Source organism: Haliotis cracherodii, unplaced genomic scaffold, assembly GCF_022045235.1.
Source record: "Haliotis cracherodii isolate W230 unplaced genomic scaffold, xgHalCrac1.p SCAF_6, whole genome shotgun sequence".
Lineage (NCBI taxonomy): Eukaryota > Metazoa > Mollusca > Gastropoda > Lepetellida > Haliotidae > Haliotis > Haliotis cracherodii.
The window spans coordinates 2,910,370-2,933,175 of NW_027266319.1; positions in this window are offsets into that span (position 1 = coordinate 2,910,370).

Below are 22,806 nucleotides of genomic sequence, written 5' to 3' on the forward strand. Positions count from 1 at the left end.
TTTCTGAGATTGCAAAAATTCAATCAAACACTTTGAGTTTTTGAGAATTCACATGATAATGATAATTCCACTTGTAGACACTTTTTTGTGAATTTAAAGAAAGCCCTTTCTTGACATTTTGACATTTCGTAAGCTTTATTGTCCACGGAAGCATTAACAAGAAGTTAATTTCCTGGAATGATGTATATTTAATACATCTAAGGTTAATGGAATGCAACCCACAGACAGTATCCAGATAAAAATAGATACTTGGCGTAAATACTTCCATTTAAAAGCGGGCGCTTTCAGCTCTAACAAACCTCTTCAGTCCTCTATCGATAATGTATGGTCTGAAGAGGCTTGTTGGAACTGTCAGCGATCGCCTGTAAAAGGATTAATTTACTCGTAGTTTTTCTCTATTTATTTATACACACCCACACACATGGAAAAGGGTTCAGTGCCCCCTGCTGTTTTGGCCCTAAACTTTGAAAACCTCTGCGCTTGCCCCAAACTAGACTGAAGCTTAATTTCTGAAAAATATTTTTTGATGGACACAAGTAACTCCTTTAAACTGGAAAGGAGCCGGGAGACCCAGCGAGATGGGAAACTCAGAGCCCGAGAACATCTAGACTTGCTTCATTTAGGGCTATAGCATAACAGTAAGGGCTGAACGCAAGGGAAACTGATATGTTTTTGGTACTGTGAAAAAACATGTGCCATTTCTGAAAGTTGTCCTGGATGTGTTACATGTTGAGGTCTCGGAATGTCGTGATGTGGTTCTGCTGGAGGATCTTTGTTACCTGTAGAGAACGGTAGTCTCGCGTTGTCGTCCATGTAGACGTTAGTTAAACGGTCTCACGTGGAAATGGTGGTTGTGGTTAGTAATAAGCTGTTCAATATTAATTATGAGAGAGTAAGTGAGTTTAACGCCGCTCTGAACAGTATTCCAGTAATATCACGGCGGGTCAGTTTAATGTGGGAGGAAAGTCCGAAGTTATGCCGGTCTCAATGTTTACCACTTTGTTGAGACCCACGAGCACGGGCATGGTGCTGATAAACCCAGAGATATAATAGGTGCGAACCGGGATTCGAACCCACTATCATAGGTTCCTGGAGCGCCCAAGGGACGCAACTCTGCACAGAGAAAATTGTAATATTAATTATGAAACCTTGTATACACATCAGAAAATTGACGCCTTTTGTGTTTCCCAGGCAACACAATGGATATATTTTCAAATTGAGTGTGGAATTCATTTCCGGAACTTAACTCATAAGCTGTTCAAAATTAAATAATGTGAAACTTTGCGTAGAAATCAGACTAGTGCTGAACTGATGCTGTTGCTATTCATGACATTTTTAGATTTAAGGTTTTTCGTTAACAAAGAAAAAAAATTAGCTTCGTTCAAATGTGGTGAGGGTTCACCCCCAGAACATAAATCAGAAACGGTTCAGTATTTTCCATGAAACTTTGTATGAAATGATGCCCTTTGAAATTTTCAACTTAACGTACTGTTTGTGACCAGTGCTAAAATCAACAATCTTTCAGTAGCTTTGTTTGAAGAGCATAGCTTTCAAAATGTTCTTTATTGCTTAATTATATAAGTTGGGTGCCTAAAAAGCCGTTCAGGTAATTGTAACCAATTCACTTCACCGTCACTTTCCACTGACCTATTGGAGAGTGCAGTGTAGTTCAAAATGCAGGGACTGTTTCGATTGTTGTTGTTATGCTCCGTGAAGGTCCGGGGTAGATGAGGTCTTCAGCAACCCATGCTTGCTGTAAAAGTTGAACATGCTTGTCGTAAGAGGCGACTAACAGAATCGGACTGACTTGGTTGATGCATGTCATCGTATCCCAATTGCGTGGATCGATGCTCATGATGTCAATCACTGGATTCTCTTCTCAAGACTCAAGATTATTTACGGCCCGCGTCATATAACTAGAATATTCCTGATTGCGTCGTTAAACAACAAACAAACAAACGAAACATTTTTCAACATCGTGATTTTAATTATGCATAGATGCGGCTAGATTTTGATGCTCTTATTTTATCAATGTAAAATGATAAAATGACGAGTTCACTCATGCAGGGTATTGTAGGGGTAGTTTTACCACTGGCTTCGTATGCCAACATTCATTTCACTGTGACGTGAGTAAGTGATTTAGTACGCTGCTTTTAGCAATCGTCCATCAATATCACGGCCGGGGAACCAGATATTGGCTTCACACGTTGTCCCCATGTGGGAAAACGAGCCCGGGTCTTCGGCGTGACGAGCGAACGCTTTTACCACTAGGCTACCCGACCACCGCGACGTGTTATACCGAGTTGCTTTAGGTCTTCGAATCTTTAGGAGACCACAAGATATATAAAGGGTGACTTTTGTGTAACGCCACACCACGTGCACGTGCTGAAACTACTGAATCGATACCTTGTAATGGAATTGGCGAGCTAATGTTTTGTCCACGATGCAGCCAACAGCAGCGAGCGCCAAGAACCATTATCTTACCTTGCATTAAGATACTCGCTCTGGATTGGTCACTGTATGGACAATATTTATACACCGCTGTCAGATAAGGCACCCATTTCAAATATCCGCTTGGAAATACCCAACATCTTACCAATACGAATACAATTTGATCATACTGTCTCGAATGTGAAGACCTGTCAAATGCACATCTGCGAACTTACCCGAGAATATCCGATTGTAATTCAAGGGCGATAACGCTTGGTGTGTTGACGTCGTTCGTTAGCTGTCACTATGCAAGATGTCCGTGAAACGGTTCGCTCTTCTGATGACGTCATTTAAGATAAGCATGCGTAAATTATGCATGTGAATAAATTCGTTGTCCACCCGTCTGTCGGGCTATGTACCCGGTGTGGGAACCCATGTACCCGCCGCTAATTAACGCCTACCGATTCGGGTACATAGGCCCACATGGGTTCATCACACCATATACCCCGATAGACTGGTAAACGTCTAACATTATTTTATCCCTACACTCGTAGCAGTAGTGGAAGGGTGTTTCAGGGATTGTATATGTAGATGTGGCCATTAATTGAGAAAACACTTTTGATTGTAACGGAAAATACCAATGCTCCGTAACATCTTGAGTATATGACAAGTTGATCAGTGTTCTTCTGACTTTCTGAACATGACTCTGAGCCGACCTTGTTTAAGCCCCTTAATGCCGAGCGCCAGGCAGGGGAACACCAGGTGACACACGCGACAGAAAACCTAATTGCGTTTATTTGTCGCGTTACATTTGTTGAAAACATAAACGTGATACAACTTGTAGAACATGTAGAAAATGAATAATCAATCGATAGTGAATGTTTTCATAAAACATATTTCTTTGAGTTTTGACAGACTCAATGGCTTCTCACAACCAAAACGCCTCCGTGGTCTAGTGGCGAGAGCGTCTGACCAGTGAGCGGAAGGTCGGTGGTTCACGGTGGTTCTATCCTCTGGCCGTCATACTAAAAGACGTTAAAATAATTAATGATATTTGTTGTTACCCTGCCTGGCGCTCGGTACTAAGGGGATAAAACAAGAAGTGAGTCAGTATGATATGTATGAGAGCGGCATAAAATCTTAGTCCGGACTGGTACCACCACGCACGCACGCACGCACGCACGCACGCACGCACGCACGGGACATTAAACCTTATTTCACCTCTCCTCGCCTATTGCGACGAAGGACCTAACTGTTTGTTCATGGTACATTACCTAAGCTGGTGTGTGGACGCGGCAACTGTGTCTTGTAAGTCGCTTGGAAAGGTTTAAAAGTCCTTGGATCGACGAAAATGAGTGAGTGAGTGAGTGACGGAGGGATGCATCAATGTTCAGTCCACATTGAGATTCGAACCTTGATCACCGATGATACTAATTCCCCGTGATTAATTACTATACATATATGTGAATTCTCATTTTTACTACAATTGATACGGAGTCGTAAAATCAATGTCTGGATGTAACGAGTGTGTGAATATGAATTTACGCCGCTTTTAGCAATATTTAAGCAATATCACAGTGGAGGACACCACACATCGGCTTCGTACATGGTGCCCATGCGTGGAAGGAGGTCTCGCCTTCAACACGACGAGTGAATGACGCTTCAACCACTGGGCGGTTACAAAAATATTCATAGTATGGGTCACAATACATGCAGAAAACACGATAGAAATCGACAAAGATGGTATGTTTCTAGTTTCAGGGACAACAGAGGGCTTCGGATTTGGCGCTTTTCTATCTCCGACTGTGATGTCATATATTGCGGTCACGTGGAGCGGTTTGACGTCACAACAGTAACGCGTGGAACGAAACATTGCAATAAAATAGACAACCATTTCAATAATCGTATGAAATCTGTCCATTGTACGAGTCGCCAAACCGGAAGATGGCAGGCAACAACTCCATCTTCTCCCTAGACATTGCAAGATATGATTTTACCCGAGCACATGAAGTATGATTACGGCAAGCGTTTAGCCCTTGTTGATGGTAGTTGGCCGCGTGAACAAATGGACATTGGCATTGATGACAACATATCTTTGTTGAAAACATTTCAGGGCGTTTCGTTGGTCCATGTATTCCTTCATAGTAGTTTACTACCTTGTTTTGTCCGCAAATAGCTGCAAACTTCCTCATGTGACGTTGAGAGATTAAAAACACATTAAAAACGACAAAAAATTATTTCCATGACGATACCGACTATAGTACAGGCATCTGTATTGCATCAGACATCACTTGTGTCACTGATGCGTCATTTTTTTAAATGTCCTCCATATGTCTTAACCTTGATCAAACAACTTGTGAGCACGAGGTGTATGACTCTTGTTGCAAGGTGCTTGGAAGGAGCCTCTCGGTTGTCCCTCAAACGTCGTGTAATGTAGACACTCAAGGCTGGAGCAGCTGGTATATTGCTCGACATTAAGGGAAAGTTGACTTTTGGAAAGTTAAAGTCATCCCTCATGTCATACTGTAATGTCGATAATTTTAGTCACTCTGAATATAAATGAACAGATTTCTGGTTCAGGTGGGTAAATAAGTGGCTACTTGACCATTATTGAATTATAAATTTATTAGATCCATGATATACCGGAAGGTTGGCGAAATTTCCAAATTGGTTTGATTTTGCCAACCTGAGCTGAAATTCCGATACGTATGCTTCAGGAACAGATCAGCTAGAAGGGGAGCACAATGGAGGCCCATCGGGATGCCCGCTTCTTGCCTAAATGCGTTACCCCCATATTTTACATATCTTTCAATTTCACCTAAATGTTATCAATTCTTCATTTCACAAATTTTCTCAGTAAACTTCAGATGCCATTTGCTTTCATTTTGGACAATTTCTTCTGTAATTATGAAGATAGAGATGTGATAATGGCCACCACGTTAAGCAACAAATGTCCTATGGATCAAGGAATGAAGCTTTTCCTTAATTGTGTCCTGCTGAAGGTGAATAAAGTTGAAAATCAATTTTTTTGAAATAATTGAACGTGTATTCTGTTATTGTAAACATTCAAACAAGTTGTTTGAGTTTTGAGAATCCACATGATATTAATTCCATTTGTCGCAAATACTGTCTGTGAAATAACGAAGGAAGTCCTTCCTTGATCGTATTACGGATTATGGTTAATCTTGGAGATAGAGATTAACTGGAACATTTGATGGATCCAGCAATGTATCTTTCTTTGTAGGGAATTTATGGAGTTTTGGAATCCAATCCCAAAGAGGAATGAACATGTCTTCAGGCCTAAGAGTCAAGTCAAAAGTTGATAGTACTGATGCGTGACTTCTTTGAGAGACATTTAGACGTTGGAGTACTAAGTAAGGATAAGAAACTAGTATATTAATGAACAACTTCTTTATTACAATTAGGAGCGACATTTTGGTGTAGGTTCTAACAACGTTATCAAGCAAGTGATGGACAGAGTATGGTTGACAAGTATACATCCAGGATAGGAGGCAGTGTTTATACAGTTAAGTAGGTTTCTTTTGGCAGATGTCTTCCTCAGTTAACATACTGGCCTTCTACTAGTGTGTTGTAGCATCATACGCCACTTATGCCACGTTCTTTCATGGGTTCTCAGTACCAATTTGACATTGTTTATATTTCAGAATAATGGACATTTAGGCATTTGGTTAGTCACGTGTGTAATTTAACACCAGTCCCTCAGCTTTAAGCACCCACGACATAATGAAGCTTGATTTAAACTGTGAATCATGTCTGAAGACTATGGTCTATCACTGCGTGTGAAAAGAATTCACTGCAACCAGTTATAGCGATGGACAAATGCCTTTCATCATTCTTAAAAGGGTAAATATACTCAAACTGACCTCAAACTTGGCTTACTAGCAATCTGAAAGGCAGGCACAGGATATTAATGAGAAGTTGTCCAGCTACAACTACCACTCTCATATAAAAGATCAATAATCTAGACAGTGTGAAACCGACCACCATCACTTCATGCCGTATTGGTTTTGTTAAATGTCACAGAATATATTCATTACACAAAGGTTGTACATTGATACAAATCCCCAAATAGCATAAAATTAAGCTAACGTACAAACGTACGCCGGTATGAATTAATAATGTTGTTTTCACGATGAAAAACACTTAGTTTTCGACTTGTCACGATTGCACCAGATGACATCAATAGTAAAGACACAAACATCGAACTTTATACCGTGTGTTGAATATAATTTATATTATAGCGACGATGGCCAGGAACGCCTTCGGAGCATGATTTGATTAGCCTTCTGGTTAAAGCGTTCACTTGTCACACCGAAAACCTGGGTTCGATTCCACACATGTGTGCAATGTGGAAGTCCATTTCTAGTTTTCCCCGCAATGATATTGCTAAACTATTGCTGAAGGCAGCGTAAAACCACACTCACTCACTCATTTACTCATTTGAAACAGGGGCGGTCGGGTAGCCTAGCGGTTATAGCGTTTGCTCGTCAGGCCGAAGTCCCGGGTTCGATTCCGTACATGGGTACAATATGTGAAGCCCATTTTCTGGTGTCCCCCGCCGTGGATATGGCTTAAAGCGGCATAAAACCAAAAACCATACTCACTCACTCATTTGAAACACCACGCTGCATTTTAGGTTCAAACCCAAGTTAATACGGCTAACAAGTATACAAGCTCTACAGAAAGTATTTGCGTATATACCCTCCAGTCCCGTTAACCAGATAGCATTCTGAGCGGGATAAACGGCAACCACAGAACTTCCTGTCCGATAGAGCTGTCATAGCGACTGATTTACGACTACCATTGTCTGAAGTACATTTAACTCCAAGGCTAATTACCCTGTAGCCATGACATGTATATGTCTCCATAACTAAATTGTCATTTATTTAGAAGACGCAAATCCCTGTTGTTAATCCTCTCCTGCATTTCATTGTAGATTGACTGTCAGCCAACCTGGGCTACTATATCACTTCCCATTAATTACTGTTATTTATATTATGACATTTCTAGCCTTAAGTGATCATATGAGCGGCGTCGGGTCATCACCCCATCAGTCTCATGTCCAGAGCAACGTCATTGTCTCTTCCTCTGTCCATTGTTGTTCATTACTATACTCTTCAAAAAGAGAAACGCAAAGCCAGATTTGTGTGAGGTCGGAAAATACATTTGTACGAGGAACCGTACAAGGTATTGAGCTAATTTTTGCTGGCCGATTAATCTTATGTGTAGTCGATCCACTAACTGGAAGAACCAGGTTTGAGCCAGTAGGGATGACGAATGAAGAGTCTCCTGTTTGCGAAGACACCAGCCGACTGCCATGTTGTCTGTGGATATGGCGAGCACTGAAGCAGGGACAACCACGGGACAGACACGCCCAGGATGAGTGCTTCGAGTTCCAAGTTCTTTATGTGCCACCAGAGCTGATAGTTTGACAACCCGGAAGGAGTCTGATCGTTGGTGCGGACACGGCGGGGATGAACGCAATGGACGGCGGCGGGGAGGAGAGGCACAGCTCCATGACTGATGATTACGGCGTTGTTGGGGATAACAGCACCTCAGTATCGTAGTAGCATTAAGGTAGTAATGCAGGATAAGATAAAAAATATTCTTATATTTAACAAAGCACTAACAAGTACTGACTGATCAGGTCATAATATAATTGTGATAGACAACGACTAAACATGATTCAATTAGGATAGGATAGGATAAGTTTTATTCCATACTGAAAGGCCTCAGGCCCATAGTACAATTCTGATTTCGGGAGTGGTTACAGATCCGTTTAACAGGTCATATTCTAGTTAACATAGCATGATAAATGAACATTGATAGATTTTTTAGAGTATCTTTATCAGTTGTTGACATGATCGTTGTAAATCTTTGTATAGTGGGATGTACATGATTCAATTGTGTGGGCCCTGCTAGACATTTGGTACAGAACCTCTGTCTACAGTCTTCACTTGAAACGCTGTAAAAGGATGACGTCACATAATTTTACGAACAAATTAAATCAGGGGACGAAGAGGGGTCTCGTTTCTTACTTCAGACACTCATCTCCATCTGTCTGTCGGGATTATTTTGGAAATACTGGAAACAAATATTTTGTAATAACATTCCTTTTTAAAACCAGTTTGAAAATGATAATATTATAATTACTCGGCACTACAGCTTGGAAAATGCTAGACATTGGAATCAGATCGTTTATTTACACAAAAACTATTGAATATGTGCGGCCCTTCTGGAACAATTTTGAAAGGCTGCAAAAAAACTAAAAACTTGGGCGTTTCATGGGATGAAAACACGGTGATATGTCAAAATACGTCTTTAACAGACTCCCGGATATAATACCTGGAAAGGATAGTTATAAACAGACTTTAGTTTTTTTATTGCTTTTATGAATTTAAGTATGGTTTCATATTAATTAACGCGCCTGGTATTCTTTGCAAATTGAAAGTGAATCATGCTATATGTTAATACACACGCTTTGAAATTACCCTCTTCTTTGAGTAGCCACAGTTTCATTTTATTGCGCTTGGCGACATTAACTAAATCAAGACAAGAACGTTACAAAAGCGGATTATATCACACGCGCTAATTAATTGTTTAAAATGCGTTAGAAAGTAGTTTCCCTTGAAGGACAAAGCCACATAATCGTAGGATCTTCTGAGTGTATTTTGACAACATGTCTTCTTTGTAATTAATTAAGAGGCAAAACGAAGCAGCGCGCTTGGCATACTGGTTATAAATAAAACTGGATCACTAATCGAATCACTATCATCAAAGTCTACAGGTAGTACAAACTAACACCTGATATAAAGGGGTATAAATAAGCTATTAACATTCAAATTTGTGTCAATGCACGGTTCATGAAAGAGTACCGTTATACGCAAATTGTCCAAAATTAGCCAAACAATTCATACGTTGACAGTGTTAAATTTATCCTCTGTGTTATAACATATGGGCCCTAACGAGGTATTATAGCTAACAAATAACCATCTCTTTCTTCAGTGTCACTTGAGCATGTGGGAAAGTTTGCTTTCTGGGCCAAACATCTCTCTGGCAAATCTAATTCCCCAATCTGTCACTCACGGCCAGATATTGTTTTCTTTATGTGTGCTTCTCCTGGCTTCACTTAAGTAGCTCTGTTAGCGGCACAAACTCAATGAAGATCACACAATATGGGATCTAATTGTGTCGTGGATCATAATAACCGGGGGTCAGAAAGTCCCAATTACTGAACCAGATGAAAAGCGTGAAGCGTCGACTGTATGTAAGACGCGGGCATTGATTGCACTGAACAGTGAGACTCTCGCAGACGCTTGCTTCGTATTGGTGGATTCACAACCAGCCTGTCCACGGCGCTATTGGCGTTTGTTATAGGTTGCTCTTGTAGAGTTTGGATTTCTGAAACGTCCTGTAATGTGGATGAGGATGGGGATGTAAGAGTAGTTTTACGCATATTCACACAAGGATCAATGCATCTTGGTCTTGACTTGTGGTTTCCGATGAATCACCAACTAGCACGTGAGTATATCATCTCTGTTGTCTTTGCGTGTACCCATGGTTCGTTCCGAGGGATCTATTTTGAGAATTTGTAACATACCTAGTAATAACATTGTAGATGTGTATATCTCCTGACCAACTATGCATCTGTTAAATCAGAAATGATCCTATTGCTTATAATGCGCCTTGACAGTGTTTGCATCACATTCGCATCTGTGAAGGCTTCAGTTGTTCATTTAGAAATGTCGGCATATCCATACTGACAGAAGCGTTTCAGTCGCCACTACTCTACTGAGGAACTCCGTTAATCGTGACGGTACCGTTCCCAGTTAATCACCAGGGTAATAATCTCAGATGGACGAATCAAGGTGCTTAAATGTATAAATTCATGGAATAACGTTCGTGCTACGAGGTATTACCGAGTATCTGTCGTGGTATAATTAATTCTATAAATACAAAATCTTGATATGGGGCTTTTATTTTTAATTCATGAAGACGAGGGGTGTTATTTATCATTGCGTGCTGATTTCATGGCAGATTTCATGTGAAACCATGAAACAAGAGCAAGGTCGAGTGGTTGCAACTCTCCAGTCAATAGGTAACTCCAAAACAATAGGGGGCACGGGTGGCCCAATCTTTAAAGGCAGTGGATGTTCAAAATTGCGTCCCTTGGACATGCCAGAACCCTAGGGTAGTGGGTTTGAATTCCGGTTATCCCCGATTATGTTTCTAGATTTGCCGATTCCATACCCGTGCTCGTGGGCTTCAACAAAGTGGTAAACGTCGTCCAAGACTGAGTCATTTCGGGCTTACCTCCCGCGTTAAGCTGATACGTTATGATGTAGAAAACTGTTAAAAGCGTTGTTAAACCAAACTCACTCACTCATAGAAAACGTAAGAAACAGTCTTCCTCGTCGGTGTGCACAGCTGAGTCTGACACGAATACATGGGACACCCCAGAACGCACAGTCCCACAAGTCACGATGAGCGCTGGCGCAACAGGTAGCAGTGTAAAGCAGTCACTAGACACTCTGAATGACTCTTCACTTGAATATAGCCTACTCCAACAGTACAAACTAACGATAATCAAGTATTTCCAGATGTCTTTAATTCTCAGATCCTGGCAACCCTATACACAATGAACAGCAAGCTCTCAAAACTAGACTCCATCGAAGTCTCAATTGCGAACATGAACCCTAAATTCCATCTGGATCTGAAAGTAAAAAAACCTGAAGGAAAAAGTAAACAGCCAAGAAGAAGGCTTAAACTTTGTGAGCTCCTGTTTTTTATAAATGGAGAGAATGTAAAGTTGATATGGAAAAAGACATTAAGACATTTAAAGATTCAGCTTGGCTCACACACCATTTATTAACATCAGCAAGAGAACACACGCCTTAAGGAAGCTCTAATCGATTTGAAATGCCATTCAAACCGAGACAACCCGATCTTCAATAAAATACCAGAGAAAGAAACCCAAGGCATTCGCAGAATTTATAAAATTCTCAGGAACTTTACACCGTCAGAATTACAAATGGTCTGGACCGCAATTAAATTCAAACGTGTTCTTCGCATTAGCCACCAGCTAACCCATGAGACCGTCCCGACCACTCGCCATGATAGCCAGTTTCAAGTACTAGTATTCATCTGAGATAGATGCAGTGGGACGATCAGGGAGGAATCTGAGAGATAAGCCCTTCAGTATTCAGGAGTAGTTCACGCAGGAGGTAAACTCCTATAGGCGGGGGTACTCATGCCACTGCTCAAGGCGGCTGGTCGCGGTATAAAAGGACATCATCAGCGTTGTCATATACCCGTGTGCGAAATACGCTACAGTCGGAAAGCGCACGTTAAATCTTCTATATCAGTCAGTCAGTCAGTTGTCATATTCTATATAAACAATAATCTCCAAAAAGTCGCCCCTCCCGCCATATAGAGCCAAACCTGTTTGAATTAGCCACAGGGACCCCTTCACAGATGCGAGGGTGGACAGGAGTCTACATTAGATTTAGGTAGGACAGAAACACTAACACTGTTTACTGAGGTAATTGTATTTGGTAAAGCAAGTGAGTCTAAATATGACATTTGCAGTATAATGACATGCATCTAGAATCTACCACAGGTAATAACACCAAATATACTCAGGTAAACATCCCATGTTATTCCCTAGTAAACACAAATGTTGTTCATATTGTTTCTGATATCAGCATTGCGGGTGTTTCTATGACTGATAAACCTAAAGATGCGGAAGTGAACCTGTCATGTTATCCCACATGATGTGGATGTTGTAAAGATATTTGAAATTCATGATGTTATCGCAGATAGGGCTGACAGTGATGCTGAGGTAAGTGCTTTATGTACACTCAATGTAAATACGGATGCCGATGGCGATGATGATTATACTGTTGATGATGTGATGATGATGATGATGATGATAATGATGGTAATCACTGTGCTGATAATGACCAAAATAATAGTCTTAGTTTCTTAAGTTTAAATTACGTTGCGTCAGAAAGCGCCTTGACTATAAGGAATGTATTGATCTAATAGCTAAAAGAGACATAATTGGATTTCAAAAAACAAAAACAAGTATTTGGATAAGATATGATATACCCGGATATACTCTTTTTTCAGAATAGGGAGGGCACTGCTCGGCGTGCAGTAGGTATAGGTGTAGCATGTACAAGTGAATATAGAGATAGAAAATATTGTATGTCCGTAACTGAAGAAACATGCGATTACATTCTTTGGAATAGTATGTAAAGCTCTATTTCATTTTGATCAGGATCTTTACTTATATCCCACCCGAAGGATCAAAGGATATTACAAAAGATACATTTTATGAAAATGAGCAATCCATAATTAATATGTCAAAAAGTGAGTATCTCACTTTAATTAGGACTTTAATGTCTAGACAAATAACCTAGGACGAATATATAATTGAAGAATTTGATTAGGATATTGATGAAATGAGATAAGAATTTCATCCTGAATCTGTACTCGATGAACTTGGGTTGCCACGCGTGAGAGCAATACAGGACAAACGAGAATAAATAACTTTGGCATTAAACTTATTGAAATCTGTAAAAAATTAAATTTGTTTATGGGTAATGGCAGGCTAGGAAAATATAAAATGATAGGTAAAACAACATGTGAAGATAAAAGTGTTGTCGATTATGTTATTGTGTTACAAATGTGCCTTCCGCTCTTTTCTGATTTTAATGGAGTCAACTCATCATTTTGGATGATCCTCACTAAAAGTGAGAAAGAAAATAATTCGAAAACCCGTGATATTAATTCCTTTTTATAAAACCTTAAATGAAAAATGGATGATTCTGAATTACCATAATAATGTGCAACTGCAGCTTTGTTCTATGATTGTAACATTTTAAACGATGATGTAACACCTGAAGAAATTATAAAAGCTGCAAAGGAACTTAAAATGAAAAAAAGGTTTCCGGGCTAGGTTTTGTCGAGAATGATCCTAGCATAGATAGCAATGGAGTACTAGCCCCACTATATTCTGATTTTTCAATCTTTTGCTCTTATTTAGTGTAATCCCTGAAACGTGGCAGACAAGGAATGATAAAACTATCTTCAAAAATAAAGACGATCCATTTGATCCAAATTCGTATAGACCTTTTACGATATTGAGCTGTTTGGGAAAACCTTTTACCAGTATCCTAAATGAACGATTGACGGAATTTCTAAATTGACGGATGCCAATGATATGCTTACTACAGCGCAGTCGGGATGCAGGAAACGGTTTCAAACTGCGGAAAAGATACTCGTTATCCACCCATTAATGGTTATTTAAATATTAAAAAAACAATTTACTGCATAGATTTTACAAAGGCATTTGATACTGTCTTAAGAGTAGGACGGTGGTCGAAAATGAAAAATACTGGGACTGAAGGCCGATTTCTAACGTTAGTTTCAATATGTACAGTGATATTACATCAATGGTATAATCAAATAATACAGAATCGGCGTATTTTCCTTGTCAATCACGGGTCAGGCAGGGCGAAAACATATCACCACTACTGTGTAATGTTAAGTATTACGCTTTGGAGGTACTGCCGTTGTACTGCCGTTGTACTGCCGTTGTGTTAAAACAATTTCTACCGTCGCCTGCCCTTGGCAAATTTTTCGCCGATGTTCTGACGATGTACTACCGTTCTTAGCGATGTGATACCGTTGCGCTGCCGTACTAGTACCGATCACCGAAAATCGCCAAATCTGTGCTCCGGTATATCTCCTGCGACCAAAATCGGCTTGGTGTGAAGGTCTGTAAGGCCTAATTCCTTGAGCCCCAAGTGGCCTGGACACTGTCTGTCGACTTACCATATGCCCTAAGACTTTCGTCGCTGATGACGTCACTGTCATGAATAGATTTCAGAGATGCAAAGGACGCAAGTACCGGCCTTCATTGGACGTAGTTACCCTGGGTCTGCCTGTTCTTGGTCTTTCTGATGTCTGCCCGGTCTGTCTGTAAAATGGCATCAGGAACAAGGGAGAAACCAAAAGTTCTCGCAATGTGGGCATGTGGACTCCCATCTGTATCATACCCAGGGCCCTTCGCGTTGTTCGGGTGTCAGTAGCGGCATTTCTGTCGTGGTGTCTGACACGGCATCCGTATCATCTATATACCCTTATTGCCATGGTAGTTTCGGCTGCCCAAGCGGCACAGGGTTTTCACTTTTTCGTATTTTCTACGACAAAACATGTCGTGGGTGTGTATCCCTTTCTGTATATAGCATTGTTGTGTTTGGACGATGTGTTTTGCATTGATTTAGTTCGAGCTTGTCTTTGCAATTTCAAGTGGTAAAGTTTCTTTAAGCTGTCAGTTTATGTTCTTATCCAAGGACCGCAGACCGTAGGCCCGTTCCTCAAAGCGCTAATATTATTGTAATATCGCTGTGTGTACCATGACTTGGGACACGTGAAGATCCGGGGTAGAAAATGTCTTTAGTAGCCCATGCTTGACGCAAAAGGCAACTATGCTTGTCGTAAGAGGCGACTAACGGGATCAGGTGGTCAGGCTCGCTGACTTGGTTGATGGATGTCATCGTATTCCAATTGCGTAGATCGATGCTCATGATGTCAATCACTGGATTGTCTATTCCAGACACGATTGTTTACAGACCGCTGCATATAGCTGGACTATTATGGAATATTGCTGAGCGCCGCGTTAAACAACACGACAAAACATACCATGGCGTGGAGCACATTTACGCCTCGTCTAACTGATAGCTGAGTGACTGAACAGTTCATAATTACGCAACATGAGGACTCTCCCATCTAAGGCCTGTTATCACTTATAAGACAGTAGTTTTTGTGTATATCTAAAGAACAGCTCAAAATCCACTTCTACAGCTCTAGCTCTACACCGGGGGGCATGCTTACAGCCCATGAAACATGATTACATCGGTTAACGGTTCATTGGGCTTACAGATGGTATTCCCAACTCCTTTGGGAACATTCTACCAAAGTTTGCTTCGAGTTACGTGGTCTATATTTATATTACTCTCTCATTTACAGGGTTTGTGTGAACTAATGCGTGTGAAGAGACTTTATTGAAATGTCACTACCCAAACCAGAGATATGATGTGTCAGCGTGGGATCGTTTAGCTCACACTCATTTTGACAAATTAAGACACAAGTTGAGAAACTTGCATGGCCATCTCCAATAAAAACACGTTTCAGTGCATAATCATTACAGTGTTTTGTTCGTTGTTTGACGCCGAATTTAGCAATATTCCAAGATTCTACTTAAGCTTCAGGTATATCGATGATCTGATATCGTTCAGTAACCATCAAGTAGCTAATTCCCTTCCACTGATTTACCACCTGAACTAGAAATAAAGGAGACCCGTGAGGCCGTCTCATCTGTGTCATATTTAGATCTATGCATAAAGATTCACAGTGACAAAACACTCGCCACAAGACTGCATGGCAAGAGGGATGTCTTCAACTTTCCAAAAGACAGCTTCCCCTTCATGTCGAGCAATATTCCCGCAGCTCCAGCCCTTGGTGTCTACATTTCACAACTTTTGAGGTACAATCTAACAATGTCTTTCTACCAAGACTTCAAAGAGCGCTATACAACTCAGAAGTTGTTTGATCAATGTTACAACATTCGAGGTCTCAGTTAAGCTTTCAAAAAAGATTATAGTAGACATGTGGAGGACATTTCCAAATTTGACGCGTCGTGGACAAAAATTATGTCCCATTCAATTCCCTATTTTGATTTGTACCTCATGTTCCTGAGTGTTTTCAGGTGAACAATTTGACTTGCCTTTGCAAGTATTTGACTGGTGCCACCTGTGACTGAATGCCAAGAGGGATGACTGTATAAGTTTCCCTTTATGTCGAGCACTATTCAAGCAGCTCCAGCATTTGGTGTTTACATTTCACAACCCTTGAGGTACAGTCGAGCAGGCCTTTTCTTCCAAGATTTCAAAGAGCGTCATACAACTTCAGAAGATGTTTGATCAAGGTTACAACATACGAGACACATCTACTCTGTCTTAAAATGCAAAGGTCAGAACAATTACATCAGTATCAACTGTTCGAATCATAATCCTATCACGACCCTGTCTGGTAGTATTTGACATGTTCAACAATAGTCTCGGTCAGCTTATTTATTTGAACAAGGATGCAAATCATTGATACAAGTTTACCCTTTCTGAACAGAACCTGTTAGAGGTAAGTGCTAGTTTGTTTGTCCCCACATTCTAAAGAAATAACTTGTTCAGCTAAGAACTTAAAAAGGCCTGTCTTATTCTCGTCAATTCTCAAATGCCTCTCGTACGCTGGAATATTGCTAAAAGTGTCGTAACTTTAACTCACTCACTCACTAACTACACGTGTGCAGTAAGGGAATTCCATTACGTATATAGGTCACGTGGGACTGTAGGTCTTCCTGTTTTTCGTTTTCGTTCGATGGCTTCATTTAAAACTTGATTAAACATTCCGTGTGCAACAGTTACATATGCCATGAGCGGTTTCTCAAAATGTCATGTTGTTTTTGTCAAAATGTAATGTTATGTCACGAAACAAACATGGAATATGCTGTAGTTCATGGGTAAGATTTGTGTTATGAGCGAGTGATGGATTTACACCACAGTTCCGTTTCTCACACGGCGTGTTAGGTTGACGTAGTGGGAAGCCTGACGTGATGCAGGTCTTAGTGGCTTACCACTTGGTGAATCCCACGGGCATGGCACTGATAAACCTTGAAGAAACATTGAGGCGCATTTCGAAGTTGAAGTACTAAGTAAGGCTTAGATATATGGATGAACAACTAAGGGGAGGGACTCGGGTTTTTTGTTGTCCAATTGTTTTTCTTCATTGTTTAAGGCTCAGACCTTTTTCTTCCGAAAAGAGTTCCTAAGAATTTATTTACGTCACAACCCAAGGAGAGAATGTTTCTCACGGCTCTCTGGAACATAAGTGATCACATGTAGATGATTTTAAAACAGGACAATGAAAATATACAACGTCTGGCCTTGGCCAGCACAATCCTCCGACTTGTTACCTATAGAACACTTGTGGGATCACCTTGACCGACAAATTACGGCACGAGCAGGTCGCCCTTATAACAAGGATCAGTCAGCACAGGCCCCCGAGAAGATTGGCGTCGAATCTCATTTCCTGTGATCCAGACGTCTTACATATTCTACACGTTGTCGGACTGGGGCGGGCATTGATGGTCGTGGTGGGTATACACGATATTGACTGACAAGTGTGACACTGAAGGATTAAATGAAGTTTAATGTGCTGATTTCAGACGGACAGACGGACAGATATATTCAGTATAAAGGTCAGATGCCCATCATACAGTCATTTAATATAATTTAGAGACGCATGATTATTATGATTTACATTTTGTGGCGACTTAAGAACACGGTTGTACAAGTTAATTGACAGGTTCACTTTCCTTAATTGCTGTGCATTTATAATGCGCCAGATTCCATTCACCAAGGGCTACACTATTATTACACCGGTCAATGCATCAGTGAGCACTCAATTTTCATTCTCAGCTCCCTGGGGAGTATATATCCCAAGCTGTCTGTGAGGCGCTAGAAGGTTAAGGTACAGAAGGTACACCGGGTACCCACTCACTGCTGGGTGAACAGAGGCACATTTCGAACGAAGTCACTTGCCTAAGGAGACACCACATGTGGTACATGTGCTTCAGTGTGGGGCAGGACCAAAGCCCTAGAAACTCCCAGGAGTCAAGCTGCTGAACGTGGTCACCCATCCAACTACTCTCCGAGACCGACGTTGCTTAACTTCACTTAACGTGATATTGCTGGAATATTGCTAAAAGCGGCGTAAAACCTCACTTCGATCATTGTGGCCGAGTAACACAAACATGTTAATCAACTCCATTGAGTAAATCCACATGCAATGCTACCCTAAGATCATTGACAGGGAGCAAAGGATGATTTGACATAAAAGCTGCTTGAGTGATTGGACAAAAGCACGTCTCTCCTGCCCCAGCATTAAGGTAGTTATATATGTGGCCACATTAAAAATCGAGAAAATATCTAAGGCTAAATATCCTCTCATGATCTTTCAGTATCAGCAATCTGATTACGCTCTAAATACCCTGCATGACCAGAATCGCGTGCTAAATGCAATCCAATTCATTGGCAGGGGAATCTGAAAAAAAAACCAACAGAGCTATTAAAGTTATGGTTGTACACTGAACACCATTGTAAGGACGATATCCTTAGAGAAAATTAGACATAATACCTCTTACCATTGTTGCAAGTTTCTCGAGCAATAGGGGCCACGGGTGGCTCAGTCATCTAAGACGCCGCAATTTGCTGTGCAGAGTTGCGCCCCTTGGGCACCCCAGAAACCTGTGATTGTGGGTTCGAATCTCGGTTTCTAGGTTTGTGAGCACCATAGTGGTGAACGTCTAAGATCTGCATCACTTCGGGCTCTCCTCCCACATGAAGCTCATACACCGTGATACTGTTCAAAGCGGCGTTAAACCCAACTCACTCACTCATTACTCTTGTGTACGGTCCCGTTTGGTTAACTCGGTTTGTGTTGTGATTACTGCCGGTTTAGATTTGAAGTATGTTTAGAAGAATGTTACTATGTTCAACCCAAACATCGTGAATATATCATACAGTCGTATCCATGTTAAATCACTCTCATTTCTTTTTACAAAATCCAATTCTTTTAGAGAAACCAAAAATGGCGCTCTCCTTCAATCAAAAACAAACTAACCCTTATAATTCCCCGCCTTCAGGGCGGGAAAGAATAGAAACCATGACCAATGGTTTGCTATAAGAATGCATACTGTAGGTCAAGGTTCCCCGCCTGCCTCCGTGACAGACATTGCTCCCCCCGATCTCTGTCCGCCACAAACTCAAAATATTAAAAAATATCCTCATGATTATTTAGGTATTTCGTATGCACACATACTACGATACATGTGTGAGGCAAGGTTAAAGTTTCTCTTAACAGTTTGTATACATATTTCCAAAGATTATTCATGCCTATGTAATGGTCTACCTCCGATCATAGCCCGCGACAAACAAAAACGTTTTAAGCGTATTAATTTACATTTAGGTTTGTTTAAAAAACATTCCACATTCCATTATACATATATGAGGCAAAGATAAAGATCTTTGCAAATTTTTGTTTACGTCTTTTAAACGGAAACTCCTCCCCATTAATTTTCTTAAGACAGATAAGTGTTTGGCTTGGCCATGTTTCTATGTCAAAGAGTACTGTTTTGCTCACGAAATGCTCTTTATTGATGACGATGGCCATCTTGAGGGCAAGACTAATTTTTTAGGCTGAAATCCTTTTCAAAAGCAGACGGAGGCTGAAATTATGAACACAAAATTATGAGCTGTGTTTATTTACAACAGCACGTTGGATTCTGCTTTAGCTTAGATTTCTTATAATTATGGAAATGTTTTTCGTTGCTCCTACAGTGAACTACGTTTATAACGAACACGCTTATAACGAACTGACCGATATAACGAACTTATTTTTCAGTCCCGGCCATTGCTGTACCGACCTGCTCTGTGGCCACGGGGCTATATGAAACAATGTCCATGACAAGATCCCCCCTCCATTTTACTTTGACGAGAACTGAAAAAAACCATACACTGCCCTAGCAATGATGTAGCTTCTGGTAGCGAGACGTCTTACAGTGATCACTCCTCTGGGCAGTGGGTACTTTTAGTCCATACATCACGGTAATGCTAGAAGAATCTAAATAAATGACTTGTCAGTGTTTTTACACTGGTCATGTTTTAACATTGTCTTAAAACATATGGATCTTTTTTTCTTCGAGCTCATATTGATGAATCAGCATTTTATATATCACCAGGATCCACTGCATCCTGTTATCGTCCCAACCTAGACCTTCAACAGCTTATATTTCAGCAACTGTTTTGATGAATTGTGTGATAGGCATTACCTAGAAGTTGACGGATGACAAAATAGACACAATTTATGGATAACAACCTCTTTAACAATGTAAAGACGACGTTTCGGTATAGATCCTTATGCCGTTGCCAAGCAAGACTGAAAAAGGAACATTGTATAGAATATATACATTAACGTCTTTGATAGGCATTTAGAAGTTGGAGTACTAAGTAAGGATAAGAATTTATGAATGAACAACTTCTTTATTACAATTAAGAGCGACGTTTCAGTGTAGATCTACTCCAGTATAACAATATCTACTCTACTGTATAAACATTGCCTCCTACTTGTATCTATACTTGCCAACCACACTCTGTATATCACTTGCTTGATAACGGTGTTAGAACCCACACCGAAACGTCGCTCTTAATCGTAATAAAGAACTTGTTCATCCATAAATTCTTATCCTTAGTGAGACTATATACATGTATGGTAGGTGGAGGATTAACAGTAACAACAATTGCATACATGATTATTATCCTTCTGTTGTCATTACTTACTCATGTTATCCCACTCATATATGCAAGTGTTGTTACTGTTAATCCTCTACTGTTAATCCTCCACCTACCATACATATGCTGTACAATGTTCATTATTCAGTCTTGCTTGACAACGGCATAAGGATCTATACCGAAACGTCGCTTTTTACAACATTAAAGACGTTGCTGTCCATAAATTGTGCCTACTTTGTCAACTGTTTTGATATCGACGACTGTTTGGTCATATCAAATGTTTAAGTGTATATTTTCTTTTGCTCGGCAGTTTAGTGAACACATTAAAACATTTCACTTTCAAAAGACCCGATTTTCTAGTATATGGTGAATTAGGTAGACATCCATTAACGATTCAGATAAAAATAAGAATGATATCTTTTTGGAGCAAACTAATTGTATCGCCTAATAAACTATCTAGCCGCATCTATCTGCTAATTCATAAAATCACAATGACTAGCAATACTGCATTTCCATGGCTCACCTCAATTAAAAATATTTTATATGAAACTGGTTTGAATTTTGTCTTTGATACTAACTCTTTTCCAAATCTCTCTTGGCTTAAAACAAACGTTAAACAAACCATAATAGGCAAGTTCTATCAAAGCTGGAATGTCAAGGCTTGTTCTTCATCTAAAGGCAAATATTATACAATGCTAAAAGACAAACCACAGTTTGGTGAGTATCTATTATCTCTCCCATTGAAACAAGCAATCTGGACTCTTAAACTGAGAACATCAAATCATAGACTACCAATTGAGAAAGGCAGATGGTTTAACACACAGAGTACTGAGAGAACTTGCACTTTATGTAACGACCAAATAGGAGATGAATTTCACTTTCTATTAGTATGTCCAAGACTAAATGACCTTCGAAAACAATACCTTCCGGCATACTATACTAAATATCCCTCCACTCTAAAATACAATCAATTAATGAAATGTTCATACAAACCCATTCTAGTAAAACTGGCTCAGTTCTGTAAAAAAGGTTTAACATTATTTATATAATTAAATATCATAGGATCGTCGATCTATGGCTGGAAAATTGCCCTTGCGACGTTAAAATTTGTGAATTTCACTCAACAATATAATATATGTGTATTTTTTATGTGTTCACGTGTGTAGTTATGCAGATCTTACATGTATTATAGAAATGCATTATTGGGTGCATGTATGTATTCATGTATGTATATATTATTAGATATTATTGTCGGTGTGGTTGTGTATATATTCAACCTCATGTATGTTCTGTAATCACTCTGTGTGATTTTCTTACGAGCAATGAACTTCTGTTCTGTTCTGTTCTGTTCTGTTCTGAAAACGTAAACCACATAAAACACGCGAGGCTCCATTGAAAACACACCTCGCACTTGGCGTGGGAGAAGAGTGACTCCACGTGATCTTCGTGAACGTTTTATGTTGGGTGAACCAGAAGTCCACATTCATAAGATATTACTGCACGATTAAGTGAAACTTGACACATACCTGTTGCGTACAGAACGACAAGGTGTAGACTTTATGAAAATAAATTTAAGAAAAAAAAGAAAGAAATTGTGACTACAATGTGAAACATCGCGCCGCACGGACTTTAGTACAGCGAGCGAGACTGTAATTTGATTCCTCGAGTAGAGTTGTCTTTTCTGATGAATGGTTATTATTGGAGCAAAGAATCCCGTGCATGTTTGGAGACAACCTGGCGAAGAGTAACTTCCCTTGTCAGAGTCAGTTTGTTTTGAAAATTGTTGGTCCAAACTTAAAAAAAACCAAGCTTCAGAGACGTCGGAAAAACAAAGGAAGTGCAGTTGAACTGTAGCTAAAGATTCAAGACATCTGGGGACATGTCCTTTAAGATTACATTACAAATAGCTAGAGGGCAATTCCAAGAATTGTGTTGAAACTAT